The sequence below is a fragment of the Desmodus rotundus genome, chromosome X (assembly GCF_022682495.2).
Source record: "Desmodus rotundus isolate HL8 chromosome X, HLdesRot8A.1, whole genome shotgun sequence".
In the NCBI taxonomy this organism is placed as follows: domain Eukaryota; kingdom Metazoa; phylum Chordata; class Mammalia; order Chiroptera; family Phyllostomidae; genus Desmodus; species Desmodus rotundus.
The window spans coordinates 63,770,228-63,780,214 of NC_071400.1; the positions used below are offsets into that span (position 1 = coordinate 63,770,228).

At 42.6% G+C, this 9,987-nt stretch overlaps 1 non-coding gene across 1 annotated transcript; it reads right to left on the reverse strand.

The window, feature by feature from the left end:
- Positions 1-6,087: 6,087 nt before the first annotated feature.
- Positions 6,088-6,194, reverse strand: LOC112308235 (U6 spliceosomal RNA). The gene has a single exon (XR_002975154.1). It is a non-coding gene; the product is annotated as a U6 spliceosomal RNA (small nuclear RNA).
- Between the last annotated feature and the right edge of the window lie 3,793 nt (positions 6,195-9,987).

Consider the following 9,987-nt stretch of genomic DNA (forward strand, 5'->3'; position numbering starts at 1 on the left):
AACTCAGAGTATTCCCGATGGCGGGGACAACACGAAGTCCCTCCTCTTGTGGAGGATGCAACTAATGAGAGATGGGCCATAAGCAAATAAATTAGATGCCTTTAGAGAGAGGTGATCTCTGAAGACAAGGAAATGAGTTTCAGGTAGATAAAACACCCAAATGTAAAGCACTATAACAGAATGAGAAAATGGTAAGATAATATGATTGTTGCTTTGGATAAGAAACACCTTCTAAAACAATAAACAAAATGGAAAAGCCATAGAAGAAAAGATTGATATAAATATGGTAAATGATCGTACAAACATAAAAACTTGTATATGGTAACATAAACCATACACATGTTAAGTACTATAGGAAAATATTAGCAATATACACAATAGACAAAAAATATCCAGAAATAGAAATGACTCCTACAATTCAATATGATAAAGACAAGCAACCCTGTAGGAAAAAATATGCAGAGGTTACAAACAGTTCACAGAGGATGGGCCAATAAACATCATATGACAAGATGCACAACTTCATTAGTGATTGGAGAATACAAATTAAATAACAAACCAGTTACCATGTTTTCATCTATTAGACTGGCAAACAATTTAAAGACCAGAGTCTTAGGAAATGTGAAGATGCACTGCTGATGGGAGTGACCATTGGCAGTGCTTTTGAAGTTTAACCCTAGTGCACTGTTGGCAGGGACGCAGGCTGGTGCAGCCACTGTGGAAAACAGTATGGAATTTCCTCAGAAAACTAAAAACGGAACTACCTTTTCACCTGACAATTCCACTGCTGGGACTATACCCTAAGAACCCTGAAACACCAATTCAAAAGAAACTATGCACCCCAATGTTCACAGCAGCACGATTTACAATAGCCAAGTGCTGGAAGCAACCTAAGTACCCATCAGCAAATGAGTGGATAAAAAAACTATGGTACATTTACGCAATGGAATTCTACGCAGCAGAAAGAGAGAACTGCTACTCTTTTCAACAGCATGGATGGAACTGGAGAGCATTACGCTAAGTGAAATAAGCCAGGAGGTGAGGGACAAATACCATACAATCTCACCTGTATGATTGTTTTGTTGTAATCAACAAAACAAACAGGCAAGCAAAATATGACCAGAGACATTGAAATAAAGAACACATCGACAGTAACCAGAGGGGAGGGGGAAGAGGGTAACGGGGGGAAGGGGCAGGCTCGTCAAGGAACATGTATAAAGGACCCATGGACAAAGCCAAAGTGGGGTAGGATCGAGGGTGGGAGGTGGGGATGGCTGAGGTGGGGGGGAGTGGTGGGGAGAAAATAGAGACAACTATACTCGAACAACAATAACAAAAAGAAAAAAATTAATTTTGCAGTATGTATTGAAAATTGAAAATATGCATACCCATTTCTGAGTGTCCACCTAGAGAAACAAGGAAGGAACCTGTGGGTGTATGCTGGTCAGGGCGCATCCAAGAGGCAGCTTGTTGATGTTTCTCTCCCTCTCTTTCTCCCTCCTTTCCCCTGTCTCTAAAAATAAGTAAATAAAACCTTTTTTAAAAAGATTTTTCTGGCTTGCTTTTCTGCAAATTCAATTATTTGGTCATCAAAATTTATATTTTAAGCAAGTTCATTTTTCAACCAATGTAATTGAAAGCAACATCAGTCACACTATGGCAGATACTATTTGATAAGTTTTCACTTTGAAAAGAAGCTTTCTGCTAAAGCAGCTATTACTGGCTGTGACAACATCAGGGTAGATACCTGATCAATTTCAAAATACAAATTTTAATGTATCTAGAGCTGCTGATTCTTGTGGAACAATTTTTTCTAAAAAAAAGATTCAACTCAAATCAGTTTTGTGTAAATCAAATTTTTTAAAATATACATTTTATTTATTGATTTTTAGAGAGAGGGGAAGGGCGGGAGAAAGAGGGAAAGAAACATGGATGCGTGCAAGACACATCAATCAGTTGTCTCTCACGTGCCCCCAACGGGGGACCTGGACTACAACCCAGGAATATGCCCCGACCAGAAATTAAATTGGTGACCTTTCTGCCAGTGCTCAATCCACTGAGCCACCCCAGCCAGGGCTGTGTGCATCTAGTTTTAAATGTAAGTTTATATGATGACATTTTATGTTTCCTCTGACATTTCCTGTGACTTGTGGAGGTCTGTTATAGACTGAATGCTTGTGTACTCCCCCTCACCCCCAATTCATATGTTGATGATATGAGGAGGTGGGGCCTAGGGGAGGTGATTAGGTTTTGAGGGTGGACATTAGTGCCCTCATGGAAGAGACCCTGAAGAGCTCCTCCCCGCTTCCGCACCCAGCCAGAAGATGGCCGTCTCTGACCACAAAGTGGGCTCTCACCAGAAACTGAATCTGCCGGCACCTTAATCTTGGATTTCACAGCCTCCAAAAGAGGGAAAAATAAAATTTTCTTTATTAGCCACCCAATCTATGCCATTTTTGTTATAGCAGACTGAAGAGACTAAGACACGTTCATACAGGAAATTTTAAAATGGCTTCATGATTTATTTATAATTCAAAATGCCTGTTTATTCATTCTACCACTGTATCTTCAACTACAAGGGAAACACTTTTTAATTGTCTTCATTATTAATAATCAGTTCATCTGACAGTTTTACATCATGTATCTAATATGACAGTCTTTAAATTTAATTTCCATTTCTAAACCTCTGGATATTTGCTTTGCAATGTTGCACCAGTTTTCAAAACCAGATATTCTAAACTCTTCAAAAAGTGCTAATCGCTTCATATACTTTACTGCAGTGTCCATAGCTATGCTTTTATTTTGTGATTTACTGGCAAAGCTTGGTGTCTGAGCACCAGCAGTCGCTGTCCTCGTGCTCAGGCCGGAGTTACTATTTGTGCAGATGCTGCAGGGTCAGGCTCTGATAGCAGAAAGGCAAGACTGCTTCTCACCATGGGTCCTGTCCCTGCCACCATCACTGCAGCTTCAGCTACTGCTGCCACCTCTGTCACTAGCCCAATGTCTCCCCTCCCGGCCCCATGGTGCCTCAGAATACCCCAAATGTGCTTGTAAATGCCAGGGGGCCTGACCGACTGCCCAGCATGCACGCTGCTCCCTGCACCCATGGGCTGTGTGCACTGCAACCCTGTGTGTGTCTTCTGCTCATGTGTACACTCCAATGCCACCTAGTACTGCACTTCCAAGGCACAAAGATAAAAGTATTAAGCATATCAAGACAAAAATCAAAGATATTCCACGCAGCAATATTTTCACTAACATGTCCCCTACAGCAAAGGACATAAAAGAAAGAATAAACAAACAGGACCTTATCAAAATAAAAAGTTTCTGCACGGCTAACAAAAACATCAGCAAAATCAAAAGGGAATCAACCGGATGGGAAAATACATCTGCCAATGATATCTCAAACAAGGGTTTGATCTCCAAAATATATAAAGAACCCACACAACTCCACTCCAGGAAGACAAACAATCCAATTAAAATATGGGCAAAGGACCTGAACAGACACAAGGAGGACATACGAGGGCCCAGAGACATATGAAAGGATGCTCAGCATCACTAGTCATCAGAGAGATGCTAATTAAAACCACAATGAGGTACCACTTCACACCAGTCAGAATGGCCATCATTAGCAAAGCAACAAACAGCAAGTGCTGGCGAGGTTGTGGAGAAAAGGGAACCCTAGTGCACTCTTGGTGGGATTGCAGACTGGTGCAACCACTGTGGAAAACAGTATAGAATTTCCTCAGAAAACTAAAAATGGAACTGCCTTTTGACCCAGCAATTCCCCTGCAGGGATTATACCCTAAGAATCCTGAAACACCAATTCAAAAAAACCTATGCACCCCAATGTTCATAGCAGCACGATTTACAATAGCCAAGTGCTGGAAGCAACCTAAGTGCCCATCAGTAAATGAGTGGATCAAAAAAGTATGGTACTTTTATACAATGGAATTCTACGCAGCAGAAAGAAAGAAGGAGCTCCTACCCTTTGTGACAGCATGGATGGAACTGGAGAGCATTATGCTAAGTGAAATAAGCCAGGCAGTGAAAGAGAAATAACATATGATCTCTCTTATAAGTGGAACCTTTTTGAAGACTTTCAATGCATTTGCCCACTTCACGATGGGTGATTTAGGAACACACCTGTCTGCACTGAGTGTTCAGCAATTTTTGACCAAAAATGGCATGACCTCCATGCCCCATTCTCCCTATTCACCCGATCTCACCCCCTGAGCAACTTTTTTTTGTTTCCCCTGATGAAAAAATTCCTCAAAGGGAAACACTTTGCCTATATAGAAGAGGTGAATCAATCAAACAAACAAACAAAAAACCTGGCAGAAGCACTAAAAGGCATCAAGATCAATGAATTAAAAAACCATTTTGAACAGTGGAAAAAAACATCTTGATAGGTGTTTTTAGGGCATCAAATGGAGAGGACTTTGAAAGTGACTCAACTTTAAACATGTAAGAATACATACACAATTTTTTATAAATAAATTCCAGTGTTTTGGAGGGTGCCTCCTTGTATACACAGATGAACCAGAAGAGAGCCCACTGAGGTTCCCTCTAGGGAAAAAAGCAGAAACTGAATGGTTGGTGGTCAGCAGGGACCTTCAGCCTGTTTGAATGTTTACAATGGTAATGCATATACTATTGCCTATGTAATTTAAAATAGATGTTTACAACCGTTAAGTGGACATGCGGGTAAGGGAGGAAGGTTTCCAGACAGCCTCATATTATGGCAGCCAGTTTAGATCGTCCACTGATGCTGTCAGAGACACAGCAGAGCACACATTGCCAGGGTAGCAGCCAGCTGCCCCCGATCCATGGCAATACCAAGAATTCCTTTATCAACAAATCTAACTGCCTCAGATTTAGTCCCCTGCCAGCTTTGCCTTCCCCATTATCCTTCAGCGCCCCCACCTCACCTCCCAAGAACACTGGGGAAGAACTTCTAGGGGCGGGTACTAACGTACCTGGGTCAGATGCCACCTCCTGTGAAGCCTTCCCTGACACACCTACTGAACATATTTGAATTAATTGTGGCCCCCTTTGTTCCTACACGTGTTGCTCAAACCTCTAGGTGGCACTAAGAGTTTGACCTTTTTCAGTCTTGTTATTATTGTTCATTGAACCGTGCCTCCCCCATTAGATGGTGTGTGTACTGTTTTGGGGCATACACATTTCTGGAGAACCCACCCCAACCCCCACCTGTACTCCACCCAGTCCATCACAAATGCTCAGGAGCTGTTACTGGGAGGATGCCCTCAACTGGCCCTCCCACCGCAGTAGGTCTTTTGCACTTTTTATTCCTTCTGTCCTGTCCCTGGCCAACTCTTCTTGTTATTCTGGTCTCAGCTCACATGTCACCTCCAAGAGGCCTTCCTTAACTACCCTATCTAAAATAGACTATCTTACATCCAAATCTTTATCTCATACCTTGTTTTATTTTCCTCATAGCACTCGCTTCACTCTGAGATTCTCTTATTCGGCTCACTTTATTGTCTGTCTCCCTCGCTGGAATGTGAATCACAGGAGGGCAGGACCTTTTCTGTTTACCCTTGAATCCCCAGTGCCTAGAACAGTGCCTGGTACATAGTAGGTGCTCAATAAATACGTGAATGAAACTGTATTTGTTTAATTATTAACTGATCCCCAGTAGAATGTCAGCTCCATGAAGGCCGGGACCTTCTCCGCGCTACTGCTACATCCTCAGCATCTGGTACCATGCCTGGGGCACTGGAGATGCTCAGCAAAGAATTATTGGCTGAGTTACTGCTCCACATACATCTTAACTCCACATACTCCAAACTAAACCCAGTCTCTTCTTCCCTACCAAACCTGCTTTTCCTCTGCACAGCCTGGCTCCACCAATGACACCACCATTCACTCCGACACCCAAACCAGAAGTGAACACACACTCTTCTCACTCATTTCACCCATCACTTTCGGTCCCCAAGCTCTGCCTATTCAACCTCCGAAACACCCCGCTCATCTAATCTTCTTCCACCCCTACTGCAACTGTCTTGACTGAGGTGTCATCTTTTTTCATGACTCATGCAACAGTCTCTTGCCTTATGCCTCCTTTTTGGGGAAAAGTTCATGAATTTGCATATCATACTTATGTAGGGGCCACGCTATTTTCCTCTGTGTCTTTCCAATTTTAATATATGTGCTGCTGAATTGAGCATCCTCCTGAAGCTAAGAAAGCTTAATAAGCTGCAGGGCCTGTCACTTACCATATGGTCACATGGTCATATGTGTCATAAAGTTTGTAAGATACATTTAAACCAAAATTGGTTAAAATGGCTGTCCCATTAAGTTCCCCTGAGAACTTAGGAGTTCCCCTCTCCATATTTTCCCCACTTAGAGTTCTGTCTTCATATTTTCTCTTGTATCAGGCGGTGTTGGAGGTGCCTTAGACATTTTTGAGACTCAGCTAAGTGGAAGTTTATTTGGAGCATACATTTAGTTTGGGTCTAATGGGACATTTACTAATAAGACAAAAGCCACTTTCTCAGGCCCTCTTTCCCAGGGCTGGCCAGACCCATAAAGCATGACTGACCCTAATTGTTTTCTGAGCCTCTATGCTCAGGATTAGAAAATTACTGGAAGCGCCCTGAAGGCGCAGAGGCTCCTGAAGCCTGCAAAACAGGACACACCAGACCACCACGACCAGTGCACCCTGCACCGGAAGATAACACTGAAACAAGTTGCAGCCCAACTGCAACATCCTGCTCTGCAACCACTGCATTCCTGACAAAAACTCACAGTGCTAACCTCTCCTTGCTGGTGGTGCTGTTGGTGCCTGTCTCCGCACCTAGCCGTTTCCCTCCCTTGGGAAAGTAGAAATAAAACCTTTAGTCTCTGCACATTCTTCTCTTTGTGAATTCGTTCACGGCCCGCTTCACCGATCACATTTTGGTGGCCTGTACGGGGACATTCTCTATTCCTCCCTCTCCTCCAGCCTCCTGAGACTTGCAACTAGGGGAGCAGTGGGCAGTGGAAGCTCGACCCGGGCTAACCCCCTAACCCTGTCCCAGTGAGGTTCGGAGAGAGGATTCTAATCCTTCTCTGTCTCTCTGGGCTCTGCACGACAGGCCTCCACCTCACCCATCTCCATGGACAGCGATCGGTAAGTCTCTGTGAATCTCGGGACAAAGCATGCTATTGAAGGTGATAGTTTACGTCCTCGTCTCGTTGTCATAAACCCCGGTACTGGGTCTCTCACTTCCGCGGGGTTTCGGCTGGGAGGGCCGCCTCCAACCGCCTCCCTACTCCTTCGGTCTGCTCTAGGGGCCCCGGGGCGCCCGGCTCTGAGGAAGAACCTGGTGTTCGGTCTGCCCTCAGGCTCGAGGAAGCTCAGCTCTAGCTGCAGACATCTAGGTTGTTCGAGTAGGGGACGCCCTTCTCCAGCCTTTCCCACTACCCTCAGTTGTCCTCATCCTGAGTTATCCTTCGCTTTTAACTTGAAGGCTCTGGGACTTACCGACCTCAAGCCCCAGCACTGGATTTTCTATTGCAACAAAGCCTGGCCATAATACGAACTGGGTAACCAGGAAGTCTGGCCCATGAACGAATCTTTTAAACTGTAATACTGTCCTCCAACTTGACCTGTACTGTTGCCGCCTTGATCCCCTCCTTAGGTTTAGTTCTTGAGAGTGGAAAAGACTGTAACTTTTAGCAGAGATTCCAGGGATTGTTCAAATTTGTCTCACTCTAAACGCCCCCTCCCAGACTGTAAAACACTCTGAATTCTACCCCTGGAGACCTGGGAGCTGCTCAGTCCTGGGGAAAACTGGGCCTGCCTCTCAGTGCAGGGAAAAAAAGTGGCATTTTAAACTCAAGCCACTTTTCTGCCCTTTCACCGGACCCTTGAATACCCTCTCCATCTCTTCTCCTCCTTGGACCTCTTCTCCTCCCCCACCCCTTCAGATTGGGTTTCTGCCTGCCACACCCATTCCTGCTCTCTCTTTCAGGAACCTCCCAAGAGGAAACTAATCTTAAAACTGACTGAAGGTTAGCTAACCATCTTTCTTCAATGTTAACTTCCATAAGAGCCTCAGGGACAGCTTAATAGGATACTCACTCTCCTCAGAATGGCCCCAAAACAGCCCAGAGACTTACAGGGATGCCTCTAACTCTTGGCTTGCTACATATCTGTGTCTCTGAATGGGTCACATCCATGCCCAGGGCATCTGGCTGGTGCTCTCATCACCGGTTAAGGTCACCCTCAGGTACAGGGCAAACACACCCACCTCTTTGTATTTCTCTGCTGGTGTGGACTATGACCCCCTGTCTTCTACCTGCAGCACATATCTTCTCTTACCAGGTTTCTGACCTTTCAGGGGCCAACGCAGCCCCACCCAGGCTCTTTCCTGCTGCTCAATTCCTTGGAGCTGACACATTATTTCCATCACTCATTAACAGTCCTTAAAGCTTTTATTGAGAGTCTCAACAGGTCTTCTCGCTCGGCATTTAGGACTTCCCATCTCCTTTTCCGGTCTTCTTAAAAGTTGGCAAAAGCAAATGAGAAAAATTTTGTGTTTTCTCTACAAAAATTAGAAATTCAAATTATGTGTCTGGTCTTTATGTGTTCAGTCTTCACGTGTGTGCTCGTTACATGATATATGTTTGTGTATTACATGTGGTATGTTTTCTGCCTCTGGATGGTATAACTAGTGTGTAATATTTTATTGGCTTAAAGATATTAAATACTTATATAAATTAAGCAGGATCCTGTGGTTTGGACAAATGTTTAACATCAAAACTGGTTTTAAGTTTGCTTAATGTCTTTCAGGGTTATTTCCAAAAAATATTTGTTTTACAAGGTTATGTTATAATCTTCTAGTTAAGCTTGTTCGACAACTTTCTGAAAGTTTGAATTTTAAAAGACCTTTTAACCAAGAAATGACTTGACTTATTCCAATGGGCCCTGGAGTGCCTCAAGGATTTATTCTCTCTCCCTATAAAAAGTTTTTGAACTAATTAGGCCTATTTAATATGCTCAGACTTACATAGGAAGCTTTGCCAAACAGAATAATAATAACTGTAGTCTATTTGTATACATATATTTTTATCAAAATAGATTTTCTAGAAATTTCAACCTGCCCCAGGGAGGAACCTGCAAAGAGTCAGAGCAAGTTCAAACAGGAAGCTCTCAGGTATAACAGGTGTCCTGTCAGTGACACTGGACAAGCCAACAGTGATGGCTCCCTGTGGGGACATCGAGCAGTGGTGCTCTGGGTGTTTGTTACCCATGCATTGGGACTTTTATGAATTGGGTCCAATGCTCAATACACACTTCCGATAAGTTTATACAGCGTTTTAAAATCTTGCACACTGTTTGGTCTTTATATAGTTTGAAATTTTATGTTGAATCTAAAAATATGGGCTTTCAATTGTTCTTTTATGTCATTTCATAATAAGCATTACTTACCAAGAACTTGTTATCTTGAAATGTTATATCTTACAAAAAAGTAAAGTTCTTTATCAATTGCATTATAATCAAATCTATAACCATGTCATTTTTTATTTTGTCACTTATAAACGGTCATTGTTTTACTCTTAACACATTTGCAAATGTATATTTGGAAAGGTTCATGAAAAGAACTCTGACTTACTTTAAATTACAGGTATCTAAGCAGGTCATATCTTTGAAGTAAATGAAGATTTATGAAACCTTAAGGAATAACTGGGTTCATGGAAATATAGGCAAATAATCAAGGCAAACAAATTGATTCAAAATATTGCTAATTTTAAATCTTTGTTTTCCAGATAAAAGGAAACTTTTTTTTTCTCTAGAGCAATTTGTAAAACATACCTTCATAAGCAATATTGGAACATTTATATTTTTCTCCCTATCTAAACCCTCCAGAATTCGGCAACTCTTCATGAGTATTATTTTCATGGCAATATGTTTGTTTGCATAAACCCAATAAGAATCTGCTCTCTTTATAATAGCACCAGTTTCCAAAAGTGGTT